The sequence below is a fragment of the Syngnathus scovelli genome, unplaced genomic scaffold (genome assembly GCF_024217435.2).
Source record: "Syngnathus scovelli strain Florida unplaced genomic scaffold, RoL_Ssco_1.2 HiC_scaffold_23, whole genome shotgun sequence".
NCBI lineage: Eukaryota > Metazoa > Chordata > Actinopteri > Syngnathiformes > Syngnathidae > Syngnathus > Syngnathus scovelli.
Window position 1 is genome coordinate 2,534,882 of NW_026061323.1, and position 26,731 is coordinate 2,561,612.

The 26,731-nt window shown below is 47.0% G+C and overlaps 5 non-coding genes and 1 pseudogene across 5 annotated transcripts; 2 read left to right on the forward strand and 4 right to left on the reverse strand.

Annotated features, from left to right (window-relative positions):
* Positions 1-2,284: 2,284 nt before the first annotated feature.
* Positions 2,285-2,369, reverse strand: LOC125992684 (U5 spliceosomal RNA; annotated as a pseudogene).
* A 1,301-nt stretch (positions 2,370-3,670) lies between these two features.
* On the reverse strand, positions 3,671-3,836 carry LOC125992696 (U1 spliceosomal RNA). The gene has a single exon (XR_007489746.1). It is a non-coding gene; the product is annotated as a U1 spliceosomal RNA (small nuclear RNA).
* A 5,799-nt stretch (positions 3,837-9,635) lies between these two features.
* Positions 9,636-9,708, reverse strand: trnat-agu (transfer RNA threonine (anticodon AGU)). Its single transcript has one exon. It is a non-coding gene; the product is annotated as a tRNA-Thr (tRNA).
* Positions 9,709-17,952: 8,244 nt separating this feature from the next.
* LOC125992687 (U5 spliceosomal RNA) lies at positions 17,953-18,062 on the forward strand. Its single transcript, XR_007489738.1, has one exon. It is a non-coding gene; the product is annotated as a U5 spliceosomal RNA (small nuclear RNA).
* A 4,935-nt stretch (positions 18,063-22,997) lies between these two features.
* On the reverse strand, positions 22,998-23,079 carry trnas-gcu (transfer RNA serine (anticodon GCU)). Its single transcript has one exon. It is a non-coding gene; the product is annotated as a tRNA-Ser (tRNA).
* Positions 23,080-24,453: 1,374 nt separating this feature from the next.
* On the forward strand, positions 24,454-24,565 carry LOC125992690 (U5 spliceosomal RNA). Its single transcript, XR_007489741.1, has one exon. It is a non-coding gene; the product is annotated as a U5 spliceosomal RNA (small nuclear RNA).
* The last annotated feature ends 2,166 nt before the right edge of the window (positions 24,566-26,731 follow it).

The following is a 26,731-nucleotide window of genomic DNA, read 5'->3' on the forward strand; positions in this document are numbered from 1 at the left end:
GCGGGTCACCGGGCCCCACATCTGGAGCCAGGCGTGGAGGTGGGGCTCGAAGGCGAGCGTCTGGTGGCCAGGCCTTCGCCCACGGGGCCCGGCTGGGCACAGCCCGAAAAGGAAACATGGGTCCCCCTTCCCATGGGCTCACCACCTGCCGGAGGGGCCAAAGGGGTCGGGTGCAGTGCAAAATGGGCGGCGGAAAAAGGCAGGGACCTTGGCGGACCGATCCCTGGCTGCAGAAGCTGACTCTTGGGACATGGAATATCGCCTCTCTGACTGAAAAGGAGCCCGAGCTGGGCGTGGGAGGAGTTTGGCGAGGCCATGGAGAATGACTTCCGGATGGCTTCGAGGAAATTCTGGTCCACCATCCGGCGTCTCAGGAGGGGGAACCAGTGCACCGTCAACACTGTTTACACTGGAGATGACGTGCTGCTGACCTCGACACGGGACGTCGTGAGTCGGTGGGGAGAGTACTTTGAAGACCTCCTCAATTCCACCGACACGCCTTCCATTGTGGAAACAGGGCCTGGAGACTCTGAGGTGGACTCTCCAATCTCTGGGGTCGAACTCACTGAGGTAATCAAAAAAGTCCTCTGGGGCATGGCCCCGGGGGTGGATGAGATCCGCCCAGAGTTTTTAAAGGCTCTGGATGTTGTGGGACTATCATGGCTGACACGCCTCTACAGCATTGCGTGGACATCGGGGACGGTGCCTCTGGATTGGCAGACTGGGGTGGTGGTTCCCCTCTTTAAGACGGGAGACCGGAGGTTGTGTTCCAACTATAGGGGAACCACACTCCTCAGCCTCCCTGGTAAGGTCTATTCAGGGGTGCTGGAGATGATGGTCTGTCGGGAGGTCGAACCTCGGATTAAGGAGGAGCAGTGTGGCTTTTGTCCTGGCCATGGAACAGTGGACCAGCTCTACACCCTGGGCAGGATCCTCGAGGGGGCATGGGAGTTCGCCCAACCTGTCCACATGTGTTTTGTGGACTTGGAGAAGGGGTTCAATCGTGTCCTTCGGGAAGTTTTGTGGAGGGTGCTTCGGGAGTACGGGGTGCTGAGCCAACTGATAAGGGCGGTTTGGTCCCTGTATCACCAATACCAGAGTTTGGTCCGCATTTCTGGCAGTAAGTCAGATTCTTTCCCAGTGAGGGCTGGACTCTGCCAAGGCTGCCCTTTGTCACCGATTCTGTTCATAATGGTTATGGACAGAATTTCTAGACGCAGCCAAGGCGTTGAGGGGGTCCAGTTCTGGGACCTCAGCATTGCGTCTCTGCTTTTTGCAGATGACGTGGTGCTGTTGGCTTCTTCAAGCCGTGATCTCCAGCTCTCACTGGGGTGGTTCGCAGCCGAGTGTGAAGTGGTCGGGATGAGGGTCAGCACCTCCAAATCCGAGGCCATGGTCCTCGGTCGGAAAAGGGTGGGATGCCCTCTCCGGATCGGGGATGAGATCCTGCCCCAAGTGGAGGAGTTCAAGTATCTTTGGGTCTTGTTCACGAGTGAGAGCAGGATGGAGCGCGAGATCGAGAGGCGGTTTGGTGCAGCGTCGGCAGTAATGCGAACTCTGTACTAATCCGTCGTGGTGAAGAGAGAGCTGAGACAAAAGGCAAAGCTCTCAATTTACCGGTCGATCTACGCTCCTACCCTCAACTATGGTCACGAGCTTTGGGTCGTGACCGAAAGAACGAGATCCAGAATACAAGCGGCCGAAATGAGTTTCCTCTGCAGGGTGTCCGGGCTCTCCCTTGAGAAGCTTGGTCATCCGGGAGGGACTCGGAGTAGAGCCGCTGCTCTTCTACGGTGAGAGGAGCCAGATGAGGTGGCTCAGGCATCTCATCAGGATGCCTCCTGGACGCCTCCCTTTGGAAGTGTTCCGGACATGTCCCACCGGTAGGAGACCTCGCGGGCGATCCAGGACGTGCTGGAAAGACTATGTCTCTCGGCTGGCCTGGGAACGCCTTGGGATTCCCCGGGTTGAGTTGGATGAAGTGGCTGGGGAGAGGGAAGCCTGGGAGTCCCTCCTAAAGCTGTCTCCCCCTCGACCCAACCCGGATAAGCGGAATAGGATGGATAAATGGATGGATGATAAACGAGGTTTTAAACGTGATTGTCTGTCTGCACTCGGCATAATTTCTCTGTTTATGTGAACATGTTCACACGTGCCGGTATGAATTATGTGAACGTATGATTGTTGCACGGAGTATGATATAGGCGGCTATCCGTTGCAATATTGATATTCTTTCGCAGAGCATCAACAAATTGAGATATACTCTTATTGTTCCTCTCCACGGAAATGGTATACTCTTTATTGTTCCTCTCCACAGAAATCTTTAGTAAAAGGCAAAAGATTTATTCGATCTGAAGAGAAACGAGTGATCTGAAAATCTGAGTCAAAACGGGCCACCCCACTGCTGGTCTCACTAAATTCACAGGCGGTCTCACACTCAAATTGCAGCAACCATTCCTTCTAATACAAACAATAGAAGTTGATGGATTTACTATACTTACAAGGACTCAAGCAAAATAGAATGTTTAAACGAGTATTTTGTGTTCATTAATGTCTCACTTACTTTAAACATTGTTGGCGCACAGGATTGTAGGTATCTGATCGAACACTGATGGCGCTCGTTCTTTCAATTATATTGGGCGTCTATTTTGATTATTGATGGTAAAAACAGTTGTATGTCTTGGTACGTGTACTTTTGGTCTGAGAGAACGGGAAATGATCCCATCCCTGTGTTTTATTTGAAAATTTGTAATTTCATAACTTTATTCAACACAAATCGGGAAACAAAATACGATCGTAATTTCTCAAATGATTTTTCAAACTTCGGAAATGCTCTATGTCTCCCTTGTGTCGCATATAATTGAGGCTTTTGACGTTGCTGGCATGGTTTGGAGTGTAATTCACCTCCACTGCGTTGGTGGCGTTTGATATTTGACATTAGAAAATATTTCTGTCATTTTACTTTAGAAAGTAAAAGTTGTTTTCTAGAAATCCATACTTGTGATGTATGAGGAACAACAATCGGGCGCATTCTTAAAAAGACAGACCTACAGCCGACAAAAAGGTTTTGATACGTTCATATCATATGACGAGTCAGGAACGTGGTAATTACATATTATTTTGCATTTGCTAATTTGGTGAATACAGTTTAGCGAGCAAATGCACAGTGTTAGAGATTCGCTCAGTCCAACTTATTTTGCAAGAACCACACGGGAGACGAGTAAGTCCCTTTAGACACCTGCAGGTGGAGAGTCCATTCGTCGCTGTGCGTACAGCGATGTTCGAATGGAGGTCTGACTCTCGCCTCCTGCAAGAGCATTTTTATTAAGAGAAACAGGGTGGGGGTAAGAGTGGACTGAATAGAGAAAGCCCTTGACCTCTAGTCAAAACATAGCAAGGGGTGTTTTACGACTTTGTGTAGGATGGGACACGCTAGGTGATTTATCACAGGTTGCATTCCAACATAAGCATAAAACTAATCTAGCTAGGTTATTTATTACAGGCTGCATTCCAACATAATCATACGATAAGGATAATCTGGAGAACCCTGACACACAGTTCCAGAGTACAGTTAATTACATAATCAAAAGCGTTCAGTGTGTCACAGCATCGCAGACTTAAACTCCATGTGCATACTACTGCGCTTAATTTTTGTTTTCATCAGAAAGACCAGAGGAGAGCGCGAACACAGTCCCCCACTACCAGAAATAATGCAGTCAAGATTCACACAGTAGGGGAATTTGCAGAGGTCAGCTCAACCGTAGTGCAATGGCTGAGCCTCACATGGGGTGAACCACCTTCTTGATCATGGGCCGACGCCTTTACCGCACACGCCATCTTCAGTCACGGGCTTAATTGCTAAAAACGTGTGGCACACATACACACTCAGTGGATGAAACAGGATTCGTAGAACTGTTTAAGTCAAAGTCAAAGTCAGCTTTATTGTCAATTTGTCCACATGCCGAAGACATACAAAGAAACCGAAATTTCGTTCCCCCCTATCCCATGGTGACAAGACATGGCCCACAACAGACAAACAAGTAAACAAGTATAACAAAAGCGTGCTGAATAAATAATGAATAAATAACACAACAAATAAATAAATAAATAAGACGAGCAAAAAAAGGAGCAAGTGTGCGTACAGCAGACATTCCAGAAAATAGCGCAACAGTGCCGCACGCTACGCAGAAGGGGGTAGCGAGTTCAGGGCCCTAACAGCCTGGAGAAAGAAGCTGTTGGCGAGTCTGGTGGTGCGGGAGCGCAGGCTCCTATACCTCTTCCCAGAGGGCAGAAGGTCAAACAAAGAGTGAGCCGGGTGACTCACATCTCTGGCAATCGAGGTTGCCTTGCGGGCGAGATGGGAGGTGTAAATGTCCTTCAGGGAGGGGAGCGAAGCACCAATAATCTTACCAGCCGTATTCACTATGCGCTGCAGGGCCTTCAAGTTCTGTTCAGTGCAGTTACCACCCCAGACAGCGATGCAACTGGTGAGGACGCTCTCAATGGTGCCACGGTAGAATGTAGACAGGACTGCCTGAGGAGCACATGCACGCCTGAGCTTCCGCAGGAAGTACAGGCGGCGCTGAGCTTTCTTTGCCAGTGACGAGGTGTTTGCGGACCAGGAGAGGTCCTCACTGATGTGCACCCCCAGGAACTTGGTGCAGCTCACCCACTCCACCACAGCACCGTCGATGATCAGCGGCAGGTGTGTTGTGTGACCCTTCCGGAAGTCAACAACGATTTCCTTGGTCTTATTGACGTTCAGCAGGAGGTTGTTGTCCCTGCACCACATGGTCAGAAGGTCAACTTCCGACCTGTACCGAGTCTCGTCGCCCTTCGTGATGAGACCCACCAGAGTCGTGTCGTCAGCAAACTTCACTATGCGGTTGTCGCTGTAGGTCGCAGTGCAGTCATGCGTCAGCAGGGTGAAGAGCAATGGACTGAGCACGCAGCCCTGGGGGCCCCCGTGCATGCATTGCCTTTTTTAACCTGAGAACCCTAAAACTGTATGAATTTGTATTTATTGAAAACGTCCAACATTACCACTGAATAATATTTTTTTTCCTGAACAAGTTTTGAAAATGACAAATATATCAAATAACAATAACATAAACAGTTCACCGCCACACAGCCCCAAGCACCGGCATCGACTTCCAGGCGTGTGGCAGCGTGGACTTCCATCCCTGGAGGTGGCACTTCCAGCCACAGAGGTGGAAGAGAGCTCCATAGAATAGGACCGGGTGTGCGTGAAACATATAATAGTTTTTCAAACCTTCTGTGTCACTCCAAATCATTAAATCCTTCAAACTAGTGGTAGAGTGTCCGCCCTGAGACTGGAAGGTTGTGGGTTCAAACCCCGGCCGGGTCATACCTATAAAAATGGGACCCATTGCCTCCCTGCTTGGCACTCAACATTAAGGGGTGGAATTGGGTGTTAGATCACCAAATGATTCCCGAGCGCGGCACCGCTGCTGCTCACTGCTCCCCTCTCCCCCAGGGGATGGATCAAAATCACACGGGGATGGGTTGAATGCAGAGGACAAATCTCACCACACCCAGATGTGTGTGTGATGATCATTGGGAAAAAAAAAACTCTTCGTCCTCTGTGTCACTTACAAGCAAAGCCACTAAAGATGCCGGTAGTACATGGGGCCCTTCGTCATCTTCGTCATCCCGTGATCGAATCCTTTGTCCTTTAAGTAAACAACCGCCGCGCCGCTGATGTCACTTGCAGTTCAAACTACAGTAATCCCTTGCTACATCACGGTTCGTTTATCCATTTTTCGTTTTTTTTTTTTTTATTTTGAAAATTTGTGACAAAAAATCACGTATAAGTTGCTCCTCAGTATAAGTCGCCCCCCCACCCAAACTATGAAAAGAAACGTGACTTATAGTCCAGAAAATACGGTAATGACAACACACAATACAACAAAACACAACACAACAATACTTACCTTTCCTTTAAAATCTTTTTCTCTACCTAACACAGACAGATAATGGGAGAATGTGTCACAATGTGAAGGAGATGTATTGGGTAATGCAGAAACAAAATAAAAACTATTATTTAATGTTAGACACATTATCCACTAGGCTACTTTCCTCTTGACATTCATTAAATTGACAACGAAGGGACTTGAACCCCTTAATCTTCTGATCCAGTCAGTTAACTCCACTTGAATCTAGGCTGTAGATTTACTGTATATGCTCAAAAATCATTGCACTGCTATCACTTGTCAGAATTTCCTGTATGGCTATCTGGCCTAATGGGTAAGATTTCAAATCTAAACAGGTATTCATGTCTAGTGTATCATCAAATTGAAAGAGGAAAATATGTCACGGTCGGGTGTGGAGCATGGAGCAGGACGACCAAGTGCAGCCCGGACCAGGGTCCACCGAAGCAACTCAAAATACAGACTCGGTAAACTGACATGACCTAAACAATAACTTGACTGACCAGGACGTGAAACAAGAAGACAGCAGGACACAACGGCACCAAGACAGCACGCCAACACCGAACGACAGCAACCAAAACCAAAACCAATGATCCGACAGGGAGAGAGGGGCAGACAGGACTTTTATACACGACAGGTAACGAGAGGCAGGTGGGAACAATCACACTGATCATGGGCACACAGGAGGGGAGGGGCGAGCACACAGACAGAAACCAAGACAGACACATAGTGGAGCAGTTGGGGGCGAGACGTGACAGAACCCCCCCCACAAGGGACGTCTCCCGACGTCCCAAAAAAAAAAAAAAACTAGGGGAACCGAACCGCGCCGCACTCGGGCGGCGACTTGGGGAACCGAACCGCGCCGCACTCGGGCGGCGACGTGGGGAACCGAACCGCGCCGCACTCGGGCGGCGACTTGGGGAACCGAACCGCGCCGCACTCGGGCGGCGACTTGGGGAACCGAACCGCGCCGCACTCGGGCGGCGACTTGGGGAACCGAACCGCACCGCACTCGGGCGGCGACTTGGGGAACCGAACCGCGCCGCACTCGGGCGGCGACTTGGGGAACCGAACCGCACCGCACTCGGGCGGCGACTTGGGGAACCGAACCGCACCGCACTCGGGCGGCGACTTGGGGAACCGAACCGCACTCGGGCGGTGACTTGGGGGAACCGAACCGCACTCTGGCGGCGACTGCGGGGAACAGATCCGCACTCTGGCGGCGACTGCGGGGACAGATCCGCACTCTGGCGGCGACTGCGGGGACAGATCCGCACTCTGGCGGCGACTGCGGGGACAGATCCGCACTCTGGCGGCGACTGCGGGGACAGATCCGCACTCTGGCGGCGACTGCGGGGACAGATCCGCACTCTGGCGGCGACTGCGGGGACAGATCCGCACTCTGGCGGCGACTTCGGGGACAGAACCGCACTCGGGCGGTGACTGCGGGGACAGATCCGCACTCGGGCGGTGACTGCGGGGACAGATCCGCACTCTGGCGGTGACCTAGGGGACAGAGCCGCACTCTGGCGGTGACCTAGGGGACAGAGCCGCACTCTGGCGGTGACTTCGGGAACAGAACCGCGCTCGGGCGGCGACTTGGGGAACACAACAGCACACGGGCGGCGACTTGGGGAAACAGAACCGCACTCCGCGGAAACTCGGGGAAACACAACCGCACTGGGGCGGCGCCTTGGGAAGTCTGTACAGCGATCGGCGGCCACTCACAAAGTCCGTACAGTGATCGGCGACATTCGGAAGGCGGGGCTGTGCGCGGCGGCAAGAGCCATCACGCGCCGCAGCAGAGGGAGCGGAGCCAGGGACGATCGCGGATCCGACGCAGCTGGCTTGGATGTCTGGCGACGTTCGCGGGTCCTGCGACGCTGGGGTGGAGCCCGATGGCGGCCGTGAGTCTGATGACGCCGGGGGGGCACTCCGATTGCGGCCGCGGGTCCGGCGTCGCGGCAGCGAAGTCCGACGACGGTCGCAGAGCTGATGGCGCCGGGGGGGAATTCCGATGGCGGCCGTGAGCCCGGCGTCGCTGGAGCAAGATCCGATGGCGGCTGCAAGCCCATGGCGCTGGAACATGCTCGGATGTGGATCGTGCGTCGCAGCGGGAGCTGGTGGTGAAGGGTGGTCCAAGCGCTGGCCGCTGTGATGGTCGGATCATTCTGTCACGGTCGGGTGTGGAGCATGGAGCAGGACGACCAAGTGCAGCCCGGACCAGGGTCCACCGAAGCAACTCAAAATACAGACTCGGTAAACTGACATGACCTAAACAATAACTTGACTGACCAGGACGTGAAACAAGAAGACAGCAGGACACGACGGCACCAAGACAGCACGCCAACACCGAACGACAGCAACCAAAACCAAAACCAATGATCCGACAGGGAGAGAGGGGCAGACAGGACTTTTATACACGACAGGTAACAAGAGGCAGGTGGGAACAATCACACTGATCATGGGCACACAGGAGGGGAGGGGCGAGCACACAGACAGAAACCAAGACAGACACATAGTGGAGCAGTTGGGGGCGAGACGTGACAAAATATAGGTAAACTGTTTTTGTGCTGTTTTGATCTTTGTTGTGGTGACCCCAAATGTCAGTGACAAAAGCCAAAAGAAAGAGGCACATTTTTCATCTGATGTACAATTTTTAATTTGTTTCTCTTGACTCCAGTTGAGCAACCTGTGCTTGCTGATATTCACAATCCCTGCTTACTTTGCTGCCCTACCCCTTAAAAGAAGAAAAAGTTATTTTAGTCTGAGCAACCTGCTCCCTACTGAAAATAGGGTTTTCAACTAAGGTTTCCAACTAGGACTAGGGTTTCCAACTAGGGCTAGAGTTAGGGTTAGGGCTAGTTTGGACTAGGTATATAAAACGTCTGCCCCACCTGAGGACCGAACTCTTGACCTTTAGATTGTGAGACTGGCATGCTAGCACCTGCATTAATGAGGCTGTGCATTTACAGTTTTACAATTCTTTTTTACTGTAAAATTGATCCAACCACCGGCCATTTCAATCAAACTGAACTTCACAGAAAGATAAAGTGACTTTTAGTCTGAGCATTCTGAAACTAGGGTTTCCAACTCGGGTTAGGGAAGCCAACTATTGTGGCCAGGGTTTCCAACTGGGGCTTCCAACGAGGATGAGGGTTTCCAATTCGGGCTAGAGTTAGGACTATATAAAAGTGTGCCCTGTGTGAGGGTCGAATTTACGACCTCCAGATTATGAGACTGACACACTACCACTTCCGCGAACGAGGCTATGCAATTGCAATTTGTGCAATTGTTTTTTACTGTAAAATTGATTCAACCACCGCCCATTTTGATCAAACTTAACTAGGCTAGGGCTAGGATTTCCAACTAGGACTAGGGTTTACAGGTAGGGCTAGATTTAGGGTTGGAATATATATAAATCATGCACCGTGTGAGGATCAAACTCTCGACTTTCAGATTACGACACTGACGCGCTACCGCCTGCGCCAACGAGAATTTGTGGCACCTGTCTTAAAATTCTATTTTACTGTAAAATTGATTCAACCACCGGCCATTTCCATGAAACTGAACTTCATCAAAAGAAAAAGGTACTTCTGTCTGACCATTCTCAAAGTTGGGTTTCCAACTGGGGCTAGGGTTTCCAACAAGGGCTCGAGTTAGGGTTAGGACTAAATAAAACATAGCCCCGTGTGAGGGTTGAACTCACGACTTTCAGTTTACTAGACTGACGCGCTACCGCCTGCGCTACCGAGGCCATGAATAGTTGGTTTTACAAAGCTATTTTACTGTAAAATTGATTCAACCACTGGCCATTTCAATTAAACTCAACTTCACAGACAGTAAACCTTATTCTATGTATTATTTATTATTCTTTTCTATACTGTCAGAAAGGTTTTGGTTTCTGATTTCTTTTTTGTTGTGCTGACTCCCCCCCAATCTCCATTTTCAGTGCAACAAAGTGACAAAAACCAAAAGAAAAAATGCTTTCTCTATTGCACACTAGAGCCAGCATTTCCAACTAGGGCTAGGGTTTCCAACTAGGGTTCCAACTCCGGGTAGGGTTTCAAACTAGGAATTCCAACTGGGGCAAGGGTTTCCAATTAGGGTTTCCAACTCGGGCTGGGGTTTCCAATTAGAGACAACATTGGACAGCTGCCACTTGTTGGGAACCTTTAAATGTTTAGTCTTATCAACGAATGTGTTTCAGAGGCCAGATTTAAAACGTGGCTTCTGGTTTTCGTGAACCAAACCCATTAAAAAAAGTGAAAGAATGAAACAGTTCTTAATAGGAGAAGCCTGGTTAGCTCAGGTGGTAGAGCATGCAAGTCTTAATCTCAGGGTTGTGGGTTCTATCCCCATATTGGGCAGCCCACACTTGTCGGGAACCTTTGATTCTTTAGTCTTATCAATAGATGTGTTTCAGAGGCCACACTTAAAACATTTCTCTATTTCCCCTAACCCATTCAAAAAAATGAAAAAATGAAACAATTCCAAGGTCGAAAAGCCTGGTTAGCTCAGTGGGGAGAACATGCGACTCTTAAACTCAGGGCCGTGGGTTCGGTTCCCACATTGGGCATCCTTGCTTGTTGGGAACCGTTAAACAGTCTTATCAAGGCCACACTGAAAACATGGAGTATTTCACATGGCGATGTGGCCTAATGGATAAGGCACCTGACTTCGGATCAGACGATCCCTTTCATAGTCAATTTAACGTGTCATGCTTTGAAATCAAAAACTTGACTTCAGTCTGAACCAACTCTTGACTGATTGATTGAACTTTATTCATCCCACAGCAGGGAAATTCACTTGTTACAGCAGCGCATATCAGTGCAATAATAATACGAGTGCAAGAATAGAACAAGTGCCAGAATTACAAAAAAGGGTAAATAACAGACAAGGATAAACACAAGTGCTGCTAGTAGAGACGAAACACATTCATTTTATCAGGCGGCATGCATGTTGTAAAGTCTGACAGCAGAGGGAATGAAGGACCTGAGGAACCGTTCCTTCCTACACCGAGGGTGCAAAAGTCTGCCGCTAAAGGAGCTGCTCAGGAACCGCACACTCTCATGGAGGTGGTGAGAGGTGTTGTCCATGATGGATTTAAGCTTAATCAACGTCCTCCTCTCACCCACAACCTCAATGGAGTCCAGGGGACAGCCCAGAACAGAGCTCGCTCTTCTGAGCATCTTATTCAGTCCCCCCCTGTCCCGGTCACTACTGCCCCCACCCCAGCAGACCACAGCGTAGATGATGGCCGAGGCCACCATAGAGTCATAGAAGGTCCGGAGGAGAGCCCTGCACACACCGAAGGACCTCAGTCTCCTCAGCAGATGGAGGCGACTCTGGCCCTTTTTGTACAGGATATGGGTGTGATCAGTCCAGTCCAGTCCAGTTTGTTGTTAAGGCGAACACCCAGGAATTTGTAGTTCTCCACTACCTCACTGTCCGATCCCTGGATGTTCATTGGAGTGAAGATGGGTGCTGTCCTCCCGAAGCTCACAATCAACCCCTTCGTCTTGCTGGTGTTGTTCACCTGATGCTGGTTGAGCTCACACCAGCTGACAAAGTCCTTGATGACCAACCTATATTCCAGATCGTTCCCCTCTGCGACATTTCAAACAATGGCCATGTCGTCGGAGAACTTCTGGATTTGGCAGTGTGCGGTGTCGTGGGTAAAGTCTGACGTGAACAGGGTGAAAAGGAAAGGAGCACCCTACCCTGGGGGACACCAGTGCTGCAGTGCACCACGTCGGACTCACTGCGATGTAACCTCACAAACTGCGGCCGGTCGGTGAGGAAGTCCGTTGTCCATGCAGTCAGGCACTGGTCCACACCCGCCTTCTCCATCTTCACCCTAACCAGTGACGGCTGGATGGTGTTAAAAGCGCTGAAGAAAACAAAGAACATGATCTTCCCAGTGCTCCTGTTGTCCTCCAGGTGAAGCAGTGTTCTGTGCAGTAAATAAATCAATGCATTGTCCACCCCAACACCAGGCAGGTAAGCAAACTGCAGGGGGTCCAGCTGCGCTCCCACTAGTGAACGCAGGTGACCCAGGATGATCCTCTTCATAGTCTTCATCAGGTGGGAAGTCAAGGCAATAGGCCTGAAGTGGTTAGGCTCCTTGGGGCATGGCACCTTTGGTACAGGGACCACGCAGGAGGTCTTCCACAGTACTGGGACCTTGTTCAGGCTCAGGCTTAGGTTGAACAGGTACCTGACCACACCACTCAGCTGGTCCGCACAATCCCTGAGCAGTCTCGGCCAGATGCCGTCTGGGCCCGGGGTCTTCCCTGCTTTGATCTTTCTGAAGTGAACCTGAAGATCTGTAAAGAAGAGGGGGATGTCGGAAGACCAGGGTGATGGAGTGGAGACAGGAGACAGAAGAGTGACTCCGGGGGAGGGGGTTGGTGAGCTGGCGGGGGGGCTGGAGTGTCGAAGGTGGTAGAAAAAGATGCGGAGCGAGGTGAAGGGGTGGGGGGGAGGCGGAATCAAATCTGTTGAAGAACAGATTGAGTTCATGCACCTGTTGGATTTTGTCCACAATTTAGGGAGCGCACTATCTGCGCCTCACGGCAAAAGTCATTGCCAATCACCAGTTATCCAATGTACTCACTGTGTGCTCGTTTGATTTCTTCAGATTTAGGAAAATGCTAAGACACTGAAGCAGAAATTAGACTTACACAGGTTGGTTGAGTTCAATCACAATTCTTGTTCAGAAAGCTCTGTCTTCAGGAAAGTACAATACAGCGCTGGGCCTTTCAAGAGCGCAAAGTCTCCATTCAGAAAAGGCCACGTTCAAGGTTCTTTGGTCAGCTTATATTCAGTCGGCCAGTGTGGGCCGAGTTTGATGGGTGATGAGTCTTTGGGGTGGGGCAAGTTCACAGGAGAGTTTGATTCCATGGGAGTGGGTGCTGGTTCGGTGAGAGCTGGTTCCGTGGGGTTGGGTGCTGATTATGGGAGATTCGATTTGTGGGGGCTGTTGTTGTCCTTTCCGTCTTTCAGCCTTGACGATCGTCTTTGGCTTGGCTGTCTCCCTCTGGCACCTGCTGGTTTTATCTCCAAGTGACCTTCCTGTAAACATTCTTGCACATATACTGTTCCACCTCATCCATTCATCATTCTTTCAATTTTGTCATTTTGTACGGAATTATGTGAGCTTTTGGCTGTGACATCATCTACCTATTTATTAATGTTCCCTGACCATGCAAAGTTTGTACTCACCACTTACCATGTTTTTGTTTGTTTGTTCTTTTGATCTCCATGTACTTGCTTACGTCATCATATTCTTAGTTTAATCATGCTTTCAACCATATCTTTTCTTTGTTAGGCAAAATATTTCCCTCTGTCCAGAACGTTCAGTAGTAATCGAAAACTGATGTCTAGAATTAGTCAAAACATAAGATACAATCAAGTACTGAACATTTTTAGACGACTTTGGCAGTGTCCGTGATTTAGAAAATCATCAGGCATGCATTGAACAGTTCCTTAAGGGTCATTAAGCTATTCAGGCAATATATCAAAAAACATTTGTTATTTCAAAGTGCTCAGAAATATATATATCAGATCATAAAGTTATAAAAACCTTTCTCATTACCACTTATCAAAAATGTTTAGTTATGTCTTCTTTATTGATTTGGTGTGTAGGTATAATTATATGTTTAAAATGTTTCTTTTATTTATTTAATATGTGAATATACTTGTCTGCTTATGTACTTTATTCAATGAGGTTTGAGCCAGGGCTGTGGACTCGGTCGGATTTTTGCACCGAGTCCGGCCTCTTGACCACCGAGTCCGAGTCCGGGTCCTAGTCCGGCTGTCAATTTTTTCCGTTAATTCATGTGACTGCTTCGTCTTTAGTCAAGGCTAATTTAGATCAAAATCTATCAGAACGAACGCAACTGCTTTCACACTGGCTGGTTCGGCTTATATAGGATCCCTTGCTGAGAGGGCGGATGTAAAAGTGAGGCGACGTTCCAATCGGACGTCGGATCGATAACATTTTCCCTGCCCCACCGGAGTTGTGCTAGTTCATAACGTAGATCACTCGAGGCATAGTCATAAATGTACGGTTGACAATTTAACCGATAGAAGTGGATACATTGGAACATAACCTACACTCTAATATATTATTTGACATGGTATTAAATGCGTGGCTTTACAAAAATGGTCATTGAAGCCCACCCTTAGCCCTGAGTGCCATTGGCATGAGGCAAAACGCTTGAAAACACTCTTGCCCAATTAAATAACCATTCTGAAACACGGGACATGTAAGATAATATTTTTTAATCATTAATTACACCATTATAGCTCAGACATTTATCTAAACACAAATAATTAGTGACGACCCCACAACTATCGAAACACATCAATGATATAAGCTGGGTGACATAATCGTCCTTGACATTGGTACGTAATGTAAACATTAGCCTAAGTGCAACTCAACGTGGCCGCATTGATCGTAAGCAGGGCTGTGGACAGTATTCCTACTCGCATTCTGAGCAGCATGATGAAAATAAAATTGAACGTGATTGTTTTATTGTCGGACTCGGTGGACTCGGTCAAAATCAGCACCGAGTCTGAGTCCGAGTCCGGCAAAAATGACAGAGTCCGACCGAGTCCGAGTCCCCGAGTCAGAGTCCAAGTCCAGGAATATAGGTACGTTTTGTGTGCCAAATCTTCATTACAGCCAATAGCAGATTTCTGATTAAAGGTACAAAAAGAAAAGCAATGACTATGTGTGTCCGCTGGTTCTTCTCTGCAACACAGGAAGTTTGCATTCACTACAGTTGTGCCCATCGGCAAAAGGCAGCCCCCAACTACCACATGAGTAGCCGACAGGCCTGTTCTAAAACAACTCACTGATGAGGACATATTATTTTCAAGGAATGTTCTAGAAGTAATCGTTGTTAAAAAAAAAAAAAAACACATGATGGTGGTTCTTGGAGATCACTGTTTATATATACACACACAAATATATATATTGAGTCTAGGGAGACAAATACACCGCAAACTGTGGGTAGGTGTCAGGTGATGAGCCACAGAAAAAAATCACAGTTGCCACAGAAAGATGACAAGCCTCATTTTGAAGCAGAGCTAAACATCAGGGATGAGAACGGCAAATGAAAAAAAAACACTGATATATTGATCAAAACCAGAGCACATTTCTTGGCTTGCTTATCCGAGTCGACAGCATAGACATGGAGACTTTCAAGGCAAGTTACCCCAAGTTGCGCAGCGGTCTGGGTTAGCTACAACAACCATACACCATAAAGGTCAAGCCAGGTGCCGTGCCATATTCAGTAAAAAAACCCAGGAGGATTCCACTACCACTGGTGGGTGAAGTCAAGAGAGAGCTCCAGCGCATGGAAGCTCTGGGCGTCATTAGTCGGGTGAAGGAGCCAACTGATTGGTGTGCCGGCATGGTGGTCGTGCCCCAAAAGGACAAAAGCAGCATTTGAAGACCTAAAGAAAGCTCTGTCCTCTCCTCCGGTGCTGGCTATGTATGACCCGGGCAGAGACACCAAAGTATCTGCTGATGCATCATCGTATGGGTTGGGGGGGGCGTAATTCTTCAGAAATGAGGGGAAGGATGGAAGCCTGTGTCTTACGCATCACGGTCACTCACTCCAACTGAGCAACGATACACACAGGTGGAGAAGGAAGCTCTGGGCCTCACATGGGCCTCACATGGGCCTGTGAACGGTTTCGGGATTTCCTCATTGGAAAGGAGTTTTGCCTGGAGACCGACCATAAACCCCTTCTCATCCTGCTTGGAGCCCAAGCACTGGATCTTTTGCCACAGAGAATCCAGGGTTTCAGGATGAGGGTGATGCGCTACTCATACTCCATCGTGCACGTACCAGGAAAGTCGCTTTGGACAGCAGACACACTTTCACGTGCAACCTGTAAAATTACGCATGTCCACTGATGACCAGGAGCTGATGGAGAGCACAAACATATTTGTGGACTGTGTCACTGAGAGTCTACCTGTCAGCTCATCATATACAGAAAACCTGAAAGAGCAGTTGAAAGCCGACAGTGTCTGCTCGCGTGTCATGACCATGTGCATGGAAGGATGGCCAGCACATGCAAAACAGGAACCAGCGCTAAAAAATGACTGGCCGGAGCGAGCCACATTAACAGTGAAAGATGCTAAAGGACACACGACTGGTAATACCTTCCGCAATGAGGAACGACGTGCTGTTCAAATTACACGAAGGACACTTAGGTGTCCTGGAATGTAAATCACGTGCACGTCAATCTGTGTGGTGGCCGGGACTCAGCCAGCAAGTGAACAAAATGGTACTGAACTGCAGGACATGCATACAAGAGCGACACAACCCAAAAGAGGCACTCGTGCCATCAGGGTGCCCTGAAAGACCTTGGCAAAAGTTAGGAACAGACCTTTCTACACAAGAGGCAGAATAATCCTCTAAGGCAGTGGTTCTTAACCTTTTTGGAGGTACCGAACCCCATCAGGTCCATATGTGCATTCAACAAACCCCTCTTTGGGGGGCGGGTTAAACGAACCCCATCAGTTTCATGTGCACATTCACCGAACCCCTCTATATAGGGGGGGATGACATACCAACAAATCAGTGTGACTTCTGCTGTTGCCTTTGCAAGAACAGTTCAGATATGCGTTATCACGAATTTACACGATATTCAGGTGTGTTCAGCCATCCGTGGGCGGGGGGGGGGGGGGGGGGTCGCGGGGCGGGGGCGGGGCAATGACTTCCCAGCTCTGCCGAACCCCTGAAGCCGACTCACCTAACCCCTAGGGTTCGATCGAACCCAGGTTAAGAACCACTGCTCTAAGGTCTGACGAGACAAAGGCAGTCTACCCTATGATCCCTGGAAAAAGGGAGATGTGGTATTATCGTATGTTGAAACTATAATATTATATAGTTTGTTATTGGAGGTCTCAAATAATGTTGACAGTTGGGGGCTCTGTGGTGCGCCAGGGGCATTGTACTGCTATGTAAGACATGAGTGGGGAGAAAATAAAAAGTTGCTGAATAAAGAAGTTGCATTCGCGTTCATCTCTACTCCGTATAAACACAACAGTCGTGGACTGCGTTCGCGCTCTCCCCTGGTCTTTCTGATTAAAACAAAAATCACACGCAGTCGTACGCACATGGAGTTTAGGTCTGCGGTGCTGTGACACACTGAATGCTTTTGAGCATGTTATTAACTGTACTATGGAACTGTGCATTTGCTTGCTAAACTGTATTAACCAAATTAGTCAATGCAAAATAATATGGAATTACCACGTTCCTGACTCGTCATATGATATGAACGTATCAAAACCTTTTTGTCGGCTATAGGTCTGTCTTTTTAAGAATACGCCCGATTGTTGTTCCTCATACATCTCAGTATAGATTTCTAGAAAACAACATTTACTTTCTAAAGTAAATTGACAGATTTATATTCAAATGTCAAATATCGAACGCCACCATCACAGTGGAGGTAAATTACACTCCAAACCATGCCAGCAACGAGAAAAGCCTCAATTATTTGCGACACGAGAGATATAGAGCACTTCTGAAATTTGAGAAATCATTTGAGAAATTACGATCGTATTTTGTTTCCCGATTTGAATAAAGTTATGAGATCACACGTTTTCAAATAAAACACAGAGATGGGATCATTTCCCATTCTCTCATACCAAAAGTACACGTACCAAGACATACAACTGTTTTTACCTTCAATACTCATAATAGACGCCCAATCGATAGGTGACGCTGTTTGAAAGAAGGTTTGATCAGGTACCTACAATCCTGTGCGCCAAAGATGTTTAAAGTAAAAAAGACATTAATGAAAACAAAATACTTGTTTAAACCTTCTATTTAGGTTGAGTCCTTGTAAGTATAGTAAATCTATCAACGTCTATTGTTTGTATTAGAAGGACTGGTTGCTACAATTTGAGTGTGAGACCGCCTGTGAATTTGGTGAGACCAGCAGTGACGTGGCCCGTTTTGACCCAGATTATCAGATCTCTCTTTCTTTTCAGATGGAATAAATCTTTCGCCTTTTACTAAAGATTTCCGTGGGGAGGAACAATAAGAGTCTATCTCTACCCATTCTCACCAACGGTTTGTTAGAATAGGCCTCTTTGGCACCACTTTTATGGTTAAAATTCTCTCTTCTATGATCAGCTCTCTTAATCCCTCAAACCCAAGAACCGAGACTACACTTGATTTTAGCCAAAAGGCCGAGAAGCGATGGAGTATGCGAGTGACGGACTCACTTACAGGCTTCCCCGTCTACCCATTCTCAGCAACGGTTTGTTAGAATAGGCCTCTTTGGCACATGTGATTAGCTGGGTAGCTTGAGCTATGCCGTTATATCGCTGCAACCCTTTTCTTGCTTTATTAGCTTTCTCTTCTCTATGACACCCTTTGCACATATGTAGAAGTCGCTCTCAGTTAAGACTACAAGGTCACACGTCATCACACAGGCTAGGCAGAGTCGCCTCCTTGCAGAAAGGCGGCCCAGAGTAGTATAAGAGCAGGAACCTTGGCGCTGGGAGAGGGACCTTCTTTCGCATCTCGCAGAAAGGGCTCCACAGCTGTGCATCGATCATTCTGGCATACATCAAATAGTTAAACTGTGAAGGCTGCCTCTTGGTAATTACTGTTAGCATATCGAGCATTAAAGATAAAGAACTGGGATCAAACCTAACAGGTTACAGTACGGAACAGAGTGCTGCTCTTCTGGGCACTAATAAATCGGCAAACTTGTCTGATGACTTATTTGTTCACTCTTCTTCACCCGCAGTAATAAATATAGTTCACGAGGCATATATGCTTCCCCTTTCAGCAGTCTCTATCCAAATACACAGTGTAGATACCTATTAAAATGGTAGACCCGATGAACATGAAAGGCAAAGATGGATAATTCGCCAAGAACTTTCCAGGGTCATCATATGTACAACGGCTGCACCGAAAGAGTTGGGCCAGAATAGAGCGGAACTCATGCAGAAGTGCATGAACACCACCTTGCTGAAAGAATAAAACCAACACAATGCATGAATTCACGACAAATGACATACCAGCAAATCGGTGTGACTTCTGCTATTGCCTTTGCGAGACCAGTTCAGATATGCTTTATCACGAATTTATAAATCTGGTGTGTTCGGACCTCCGCAGTGGAGGCTCTGTTGAACCCCTGAGACCGACTCACCGAACCCCTAGAGTTTGACCAAATCCAGGTTAAGAACCACTGGTTTAGAGGCAGTTATTTCTGCAAAAGGAGGATCTACTAAATATTGCTGTCATTTTTCTGTTGGAGTTTCCAAATGTATGCACCTGCCTCTTTTGTTTAAATAATGATTGCACACTGTCTGCAAATCCTATAAACTTCATTTCACTTCTCAAATATCTGTGTTGATCACTGCCATCATCCGCCATGCATGGATTCGGGCCATCTGATTGGTTCCTTTGCCCCCCCATACACACAGGAATTGGTTAGGACTTGATTAGTAAATGCTAGGAATCGTTTTGCCTGTCTGTTCAGAGCAAGAAACAAGCCACTAGCCCCACGGGAAGTTGTCATTTTCTGTAAGCTTGTGTGTATGTAAATTTGTCATGGTCCAACGTAAGACTGTTTAGGGTGAATAAAAAATAACTGCAACAAGTTTATTCTGCTATTAACCAGATTCAAACTGGGGTTGCAGCCGCCTCATTGCTATATTATGGCCAATATGCAGTTGCATGTTTAGGGTCTTTTCTCTAGGAACTTCAGCCACGACACCCAGGCAGACCATGAAAGAATGTCGATGTTAAAATGTTGGTTGAACTATCCAATAACTACGCAGATCCGATGATTCCTAAGACTTGAGATCAGACAAAATTGGAAAGACTATTTTTTGATGGTGTCTGTGAGTTACTTCAACCCAAAAGTTCACATAAATTACACATAGCTAATGTTGACCACAAAATGGTATGTGAGCTGGCCAGGAGTCCTGGAATCTTTTGATTTGTAGACAGATGCGTTATCCATTGCTCCACGAGCCCCACAGGAATATGTGGCTTATAAACTTGTGTGTAACACTTTTGCAAAAATGAAAAACAAAAAAAAAATGGGTGACATTATTTGAATATGCCATGATGCTTTATCCATTGCGCCATTCGCCCTACAAGTTAAGGCTATCGACCGCAAACGTGAGGAAAATCGTCATTGTCCAAAAGATGGCTGTTCAGCAATAGTGAGCAAGGGACAAATTCCACATAGTTATTTGAGTATGCCATGACCCTGATTCGAACCAGGGTTGCTGCAGCCACAACACCGAGTACTAACCACTATATGATCATGGCCAATATGCGCAACTTATTTAACGCTACTGCATACAGGCCATGATCGTGTAGTGGTTAATGGTTGTGTTCCATTCGAATCCGGGTTATGGTATAATCAAATTACTTTGATGAATTTGTCTGCTGGTCACTGTTGCTAAGCAGCCTTCCTTTGGACAATGACAGTTTTCCACACAAGTTTACAGTCGATACAGTCTTGTAGGGTGAGTGGCGCAATGGATGACACATGACGGCAGATTCAAGTGATGAGAATCGAAACAACAGATTCAAGAGACCCAAGGTAAATGAACACAACCCGTTTCGTTTCAATTGACAGCCCATGTGACATGCACCTCAGATGAAATGGGGCTAGTTGATCAACAGCAATGTTTTAACGAAGGGATCATCTGGGAGTTAAACCCCAGACCTCTCACACCCAAAGCAAAATTCATACCCCTAGACCACTGGTGTCAAACTCGAGGCCCGGGGGCCAGTTATGGCCCACCGTATCATTTTCTGTGGCCCGCAACGACAAATTGTGCATTAAATCTATGTCATACTAACATTGCAAATTGTCGGAACTTTTAAGAATCTTCTTAAAATTATTTTTGAAATATGTGAAAAGTTTCCACGAGTCTGATTTGAAAAAGCAATTATTTGTCAGTTTGTTTTGTAGCTTATACTGTATATAATATGAGGCGTTTATTTATTTGGGTTGACAGTCATAATGGCCCATCGAGGGAAACTTTGACTACAATGTGGCCCGCGACAAAAATGAGTTTGACACCCCTGCCCTAGACCAACGTGCCTCAAAGAAAGCTTGCAGACCATGGTACATTCTGTGTAACATTGGCCTGTCATATGAGAAAGGACTCATATGTGAGGTTGCTGTTTGTGGACTTCAGCTCTGCCTTCAACACCATTGTGCCGCAGCGACTCATCTGCAAACTCGATGAGCTGGGCCTCAGTACCTCCCTCTGCAACTGGATACTGGACTTCCTCTGTCAGAGGCCTCAGGTGGTGCGTGTTGGCGACAAAATCTCCGCCAGCATCACGCTGAGCACGGGGGCCTCCCAGGGCTGCGTGCTCAGTCCATTGCTCTTCACCCTGCTGACGCATGACTGCACTGCGACCTACAGCGACAACCACATAGTGAAGTTTGCTGACGACACGACTCTGGTGGGTCTCATCACGAAAGGCGACGAGACTCGGTACAGGTCGGAAGTTGACCTTCTGACCACGTGGTGCAGGGACAACAACCTCCTGCTGAACGTCAATAAGACCAAGGAAATCATTGTTGACTTCCGGAAGGGTCACACAACACACCTGCCGCTGATCATCGACGGTGCTGTGGTGGAGAGGGTGAGCTGCACCAAGTTCCTGGGGGTGCACATCAGTGAGGACCTCTCCTGGTCCGCAAACACCTCGTCACTGGCAAAGAAAGGTCAGCGCCGCCTGTACTTCCTGCGGAAGCTCAGGCGTGCATGTGCTCCTCAGGCAGTCCTGTCTACATTCGACCATGGCACCATTGAGAGCGTCCTCACCAGTTGCATCGCTGTCTGGGGTGGTAACTGCACTGAACAGAACTTGAAGGCCCTGCAGCGCATAGTGAATACGGCTGGTAAGACTATTGGTGCTTCGCTCCCCTCCCTGAAGGACATTTACACCTCCCATCTCGCCCGCAAGGCAACCTCGATTGCCAGAGATGTGAGTCACCCGGCTCACTCTTTGTTTGACCTTCTGCCCTCTGGGAAGAGGTACAGGAGCCTGCGCTCCCGCACCACCAGACTCGCCAACAGCTTCTTTCTCCAGGCTGTTAGGGCCCTGAACTCGCTACCCCCTTCTGCGTAGCGTGCGGCACTGTTGCACTATTTTCGGGAATGTCTGCTGTACGCGCACTTGCTCCTTTTTTTTCTGCTCCTCTTATTTATTTATTTATTTATTTATTTATTTATTTATTTATTTATTTATTTATTTATTTATTTATTGTTGTGTTATTTATTCATTATTTATTCAGCACGCTTTTGTTATACTTGTTTACTTGTTTGTCTGTTGTGAGCCATGTCTTGTCATCGTGGGATAGGGGGGAACGAAATTTCGGTTTATTTGTGTGTCTTTGGCATGTGGAGAAATTGACAATAAAGCTGACTTTGACTTTGACTCCACACAACGATAGACAACAGTGTTTCAAAGAAGAGCTCGTCCGGGAGTTTAACCCGGGCAATCAAAGAACCCTAGGCGAGAATCATTCCCCTGCACCAATGAGCCCCATAGTAGACCAGCTGACCCCATTACATTCCAGCAGAATTTCAAAGATTCTCCCAGAAGGTAAACTTAAAAACACATGGAAGAACACACACAGGTGAAAAAAATGTTTCCTGCTCAGCTTGTGGCCAAAGATTCTCAGAGAAAGGAAGCTTGAAAAGACACACAACAACCCACACTGGTAAGAACCCTTTTTCCTGCTCAGTTTGTGGCCAAAGATTCTCTCAGAAGGTAAATTTAGAAACACATGCAAGAACACACACAGGTGAAAAGCCTTTTTCTTACTCAGTTTGTGGCCAAAGATTCTCAGAGATGGGAAACTTCAAAAGACACACAAGAACCCACACTGGTGAGAAAAACCTTTTGCCTGCTCAGTTTGTGGTCAAAGATTCTCAGAGAAGCGACAGTTCAAAACACATACACAGGTAAGAACCCTCTTTCCTGTTTAGTTTGTGGCAAATATTCTCTCAAAGCAAGCCTTCGACGAGGATGGGATTTGAACCCATGCGTGCAGAGCACAACGGATTAGCAATCCATCGCCTTAACCTCTCGGCCACCTCGTCTTGTGTTGATAAGTCATGTTACGTATGTTGTGCCAAGATACTTTGGATGTGAATGAACCCGACGAGGATGTGATATGAAATGATGAGTGGAGAGCACAATGGAGTAGCAACCCATCGCCTAAATATTTCAGCCATCGCATCTCATGCATGAGTTGAATAGGCGACGTGATATGGTATGTACGGTGTAGTATAAGCCGCAAGGTAAAATGATACGATACTTTAGATGTGTAACGAAGAAAAGGTAAGCCACAAAATAAGTGACACTGTAAACAAAGCAAAACGTTTTTTCAATGTTGTCTCACCCCAAATCTTTGGGATCATCGGATCTGCACAGTTGGATAGTTCCACCGACATTTTAACATCAACATTCTTTCATGGGTGTCTTGGCTGAAGATCCTAAAGAAAAGACCCTAAACTTATTGTATGCGATTGCATATTGGTCATGATCGTATAGTGTTGTGGCCGTAGCATCACCGGAACGAATCTGGGTCATGGCGTCAGTAAATTACCTTGCTGAATTTGTCCGTTGTTCACTGTTGCCAAACAGCCTTCTGTTGAACGCAGGCTTCCAGACATTACGTCCACCTATGTTTTAACATCAACTTTATTTCATAAAGTTCTTCCAAATTCATCTTGGTGAAACTCCCTCCCTCAGGTGTTCCCATCTTTTTTTAGGCCTGGCTGCCACGAGGCAGCGGTAGAAACAAAATATGACCCTGAAAGGGCACGCCCAAACCGGCTATGATATTAATCAAAATTCGTTCATCACTAAAATGCAGTCCTCAGGTCCATGTCATATTCGCTACCAATCGGAATGTAACGGACAGATTTATATTCAAATGTCAAATCTCGAACGCCACCGTCGCAGTGGAGGTGAATTACACTCCAAATTCACCTCCACTGCAACGACAAAAGCCTCAATTATTTGCGACACGAGAGATATAGAGCACTTCTGAAATTTGAGAAATCATTTGAGAAATTACGATCGTATTTTCTTTCCCGATTTGTGTCGTTATGAAATCACATGTTTTCAAATAAAACACAGAGATGGGATCATTTCCCATTCTCTGATATCAAAAGTACACGTACCAAGACATACAACTGTTTTTACCTTCAATACTCAAAATAGACGCCCAATCGCTGTTTGAAAGAATGTGTTCGATCAGGTACCTACAATCCTGTGCGCCAACAATGTTTTAAGTAAAAAAGACATTAATGAACACAAAATACTCGTTCGTTTAAACCTTCTATTTAGGTTGAGGCCTTCTAAGTATAGTAAATCTATGAACGTCTATTGTTTGTATTAGAAGGAATGGTTGCTGCAATTTGAGTGTGAGACCGCCTGTGAATTTGGTTTTCACCCAGATTATCAGCTCATTCTTTTTTCTCTTCAGATCGAATAAATCGTTCGCCTTTTACTAAAGATTTCCGTGGGGAGGAACAATAAGAGTCTATCTCTAGCCATTCTCACCAACGGTTTGTTAGAATAGGCCTCTTTGGCACATGTGTTTAGCTGGGTAGCTTGAGCTATGCCGTTATATCGCTGCAACCCTTCTCTTGCTTTATTAGCTTTCTCTTCTCTATGACACCCTTTGCACATATGTAGAATTCGCTCTCAGTTAAGACGACAAGGTCACACGTTATCATACAGATTAGGCAGAGTCGCCAGAGTAGTATAAGAGCAGGAACCTTGGCGCTGAGAGAGGGACCCTCTTTCGCATCTGGCAGAAAGGGCTCCACAGCTGTGCATCGATCATTCTGGCATACATTAAAGAGTTAAACTGTGAAGGCTGCCTCTTGGTAATTGCTGTTAGCATATCGAGCATTAAAGATAAAGAACCGGGAACAAACCTAGCAGGTTACAGTACGGAACAGAGTGCTGCTCTTCTGGGCACTAATAAATCGGCAAGCTTGTCTGCTGACTTATTTGTTCACTCTTCTTCACCCGCAGTAATGCATGTAGTTCACGAGGCATATATGTGTCCCCTTTCAGCAGTCTCTATCCAAATACACAGTGTAGGTACCTATTAAAAGGGTAGTCCCGATGAACATGAAAGGCAAAGATTGATCATTCGCAAAGAACTTTCCATGGTCATCATATGTACGAAAGAGTTGGGCCAGAAGACTAGAGCGGAACTTATGCAGAAGTGCATGGACACCACCTTGTTGAAAGAATAAAACCAACACAATGCATGAATTCACGACAAATGATATACCAGCAAATCAGTAGTACTTCTGCTGTTGCCTTTGCGAGACCAGTTCAGATATGCGTTATCACGAATTTATAAATCAGGTGTGTTCGGACCTCCGCAGTGGAGGGAGGCTCTGCTAAACCCCTGAGACCGACTCACCGAACCCCTAGAGTTTGACCGAATCCAGGTTAAGAACCACGGGTTCAGAGGCTGTTATTTCTGCAAAAGGAGGAACTACTAAATATTGATGTCATTTTTCTGTTGGGGTTTCCAAATGTATGCGCCTGCCTACTTTTGTTTAAATAATGATTGTACACTGTCTGCAAATCCTATAAACTTCATTTCAATTCTCAAATATCACTGTGTTGATCACTGCCGTCATCGGCCATGCATGGATTCGGGCCATCTGATTGGTTCCTTTGCCCCCCCCCCTCCCCCATACACACACAGGAATTGGTTAGGACTTGATTAGTAAGTGTTAGGAATCGTTTTGGCTGTCCGTTCAGAGCAAGGAACGAGCCACTAGCCCCACGGGAAGTTGTCATTTTCTGTAAGCTTGCGTGTATGTAAATTTGTCATGGTCCAACGTAAGACTGTTGAGGGTGAATAAAAAATAACTGCAACAAGTTCATTCGGCTATTAACCAGATTCAAACTGGGGTTGCAGCCGCCTCAATGCTATATTATGGCCAACATGCAGTTGCATGTTTAGGGTCTTTTCTCTAGGATCTTCAGCCACAACACTCAAGCAGACCATGAAAGATTGTTGATGTTAAAATGTTGGTGGAACTATCCAATAACTACGCAGATCCGATGATCCCTAAGTCTCGAGATGAGACAAAATTGGAAAGACTATTGGTTGACAGTGTCTGTGAGTTACTTCAACCCAATAGTTCACAGAAATTACACATAGCTAATGTTGACCACAAAATGGCATGTGAGCTGGCCAGGAGTCCTGGAATCTTCTGATCTGTAGACAGATGTGTTCGTTATCCATTGCTCCACGAGCCCCACGGGAATATGTGGCTTGTAAGCTTTTGCAAAAATGAAAAAAAAAATAAAAAATGGGTGACATTATTTGAATACGCCATGATGCTTTATCCATTGCGCCACTCGCCCTACAAGTTAAGGCTATCGACCGCAAACGTGTGGAAAATCGTCATTGTCCAAAAGATGGCTGTTTAGCAATAGTAAGAAAGGGACAAATTCCACACAGTAATTGGAGTGTGCCATGACTCGGATTCGAACCGGGGTTGCTGCGGCCACAACGCAGAGTACTAACCACTATACGATCATGGCCAACATGTGCATCTTATTAACGCTACTGCATACAGGCCATGATCGTGTAGTGGTTAATGTTCGATTCGAATCCGGGTTATGGTATAATCAAATGACCTTGTTGAATTTGTCTGCTGGTCACTGTTGCTAAACAGCCTTCCTTTGGACAATGACAGTTTTCCA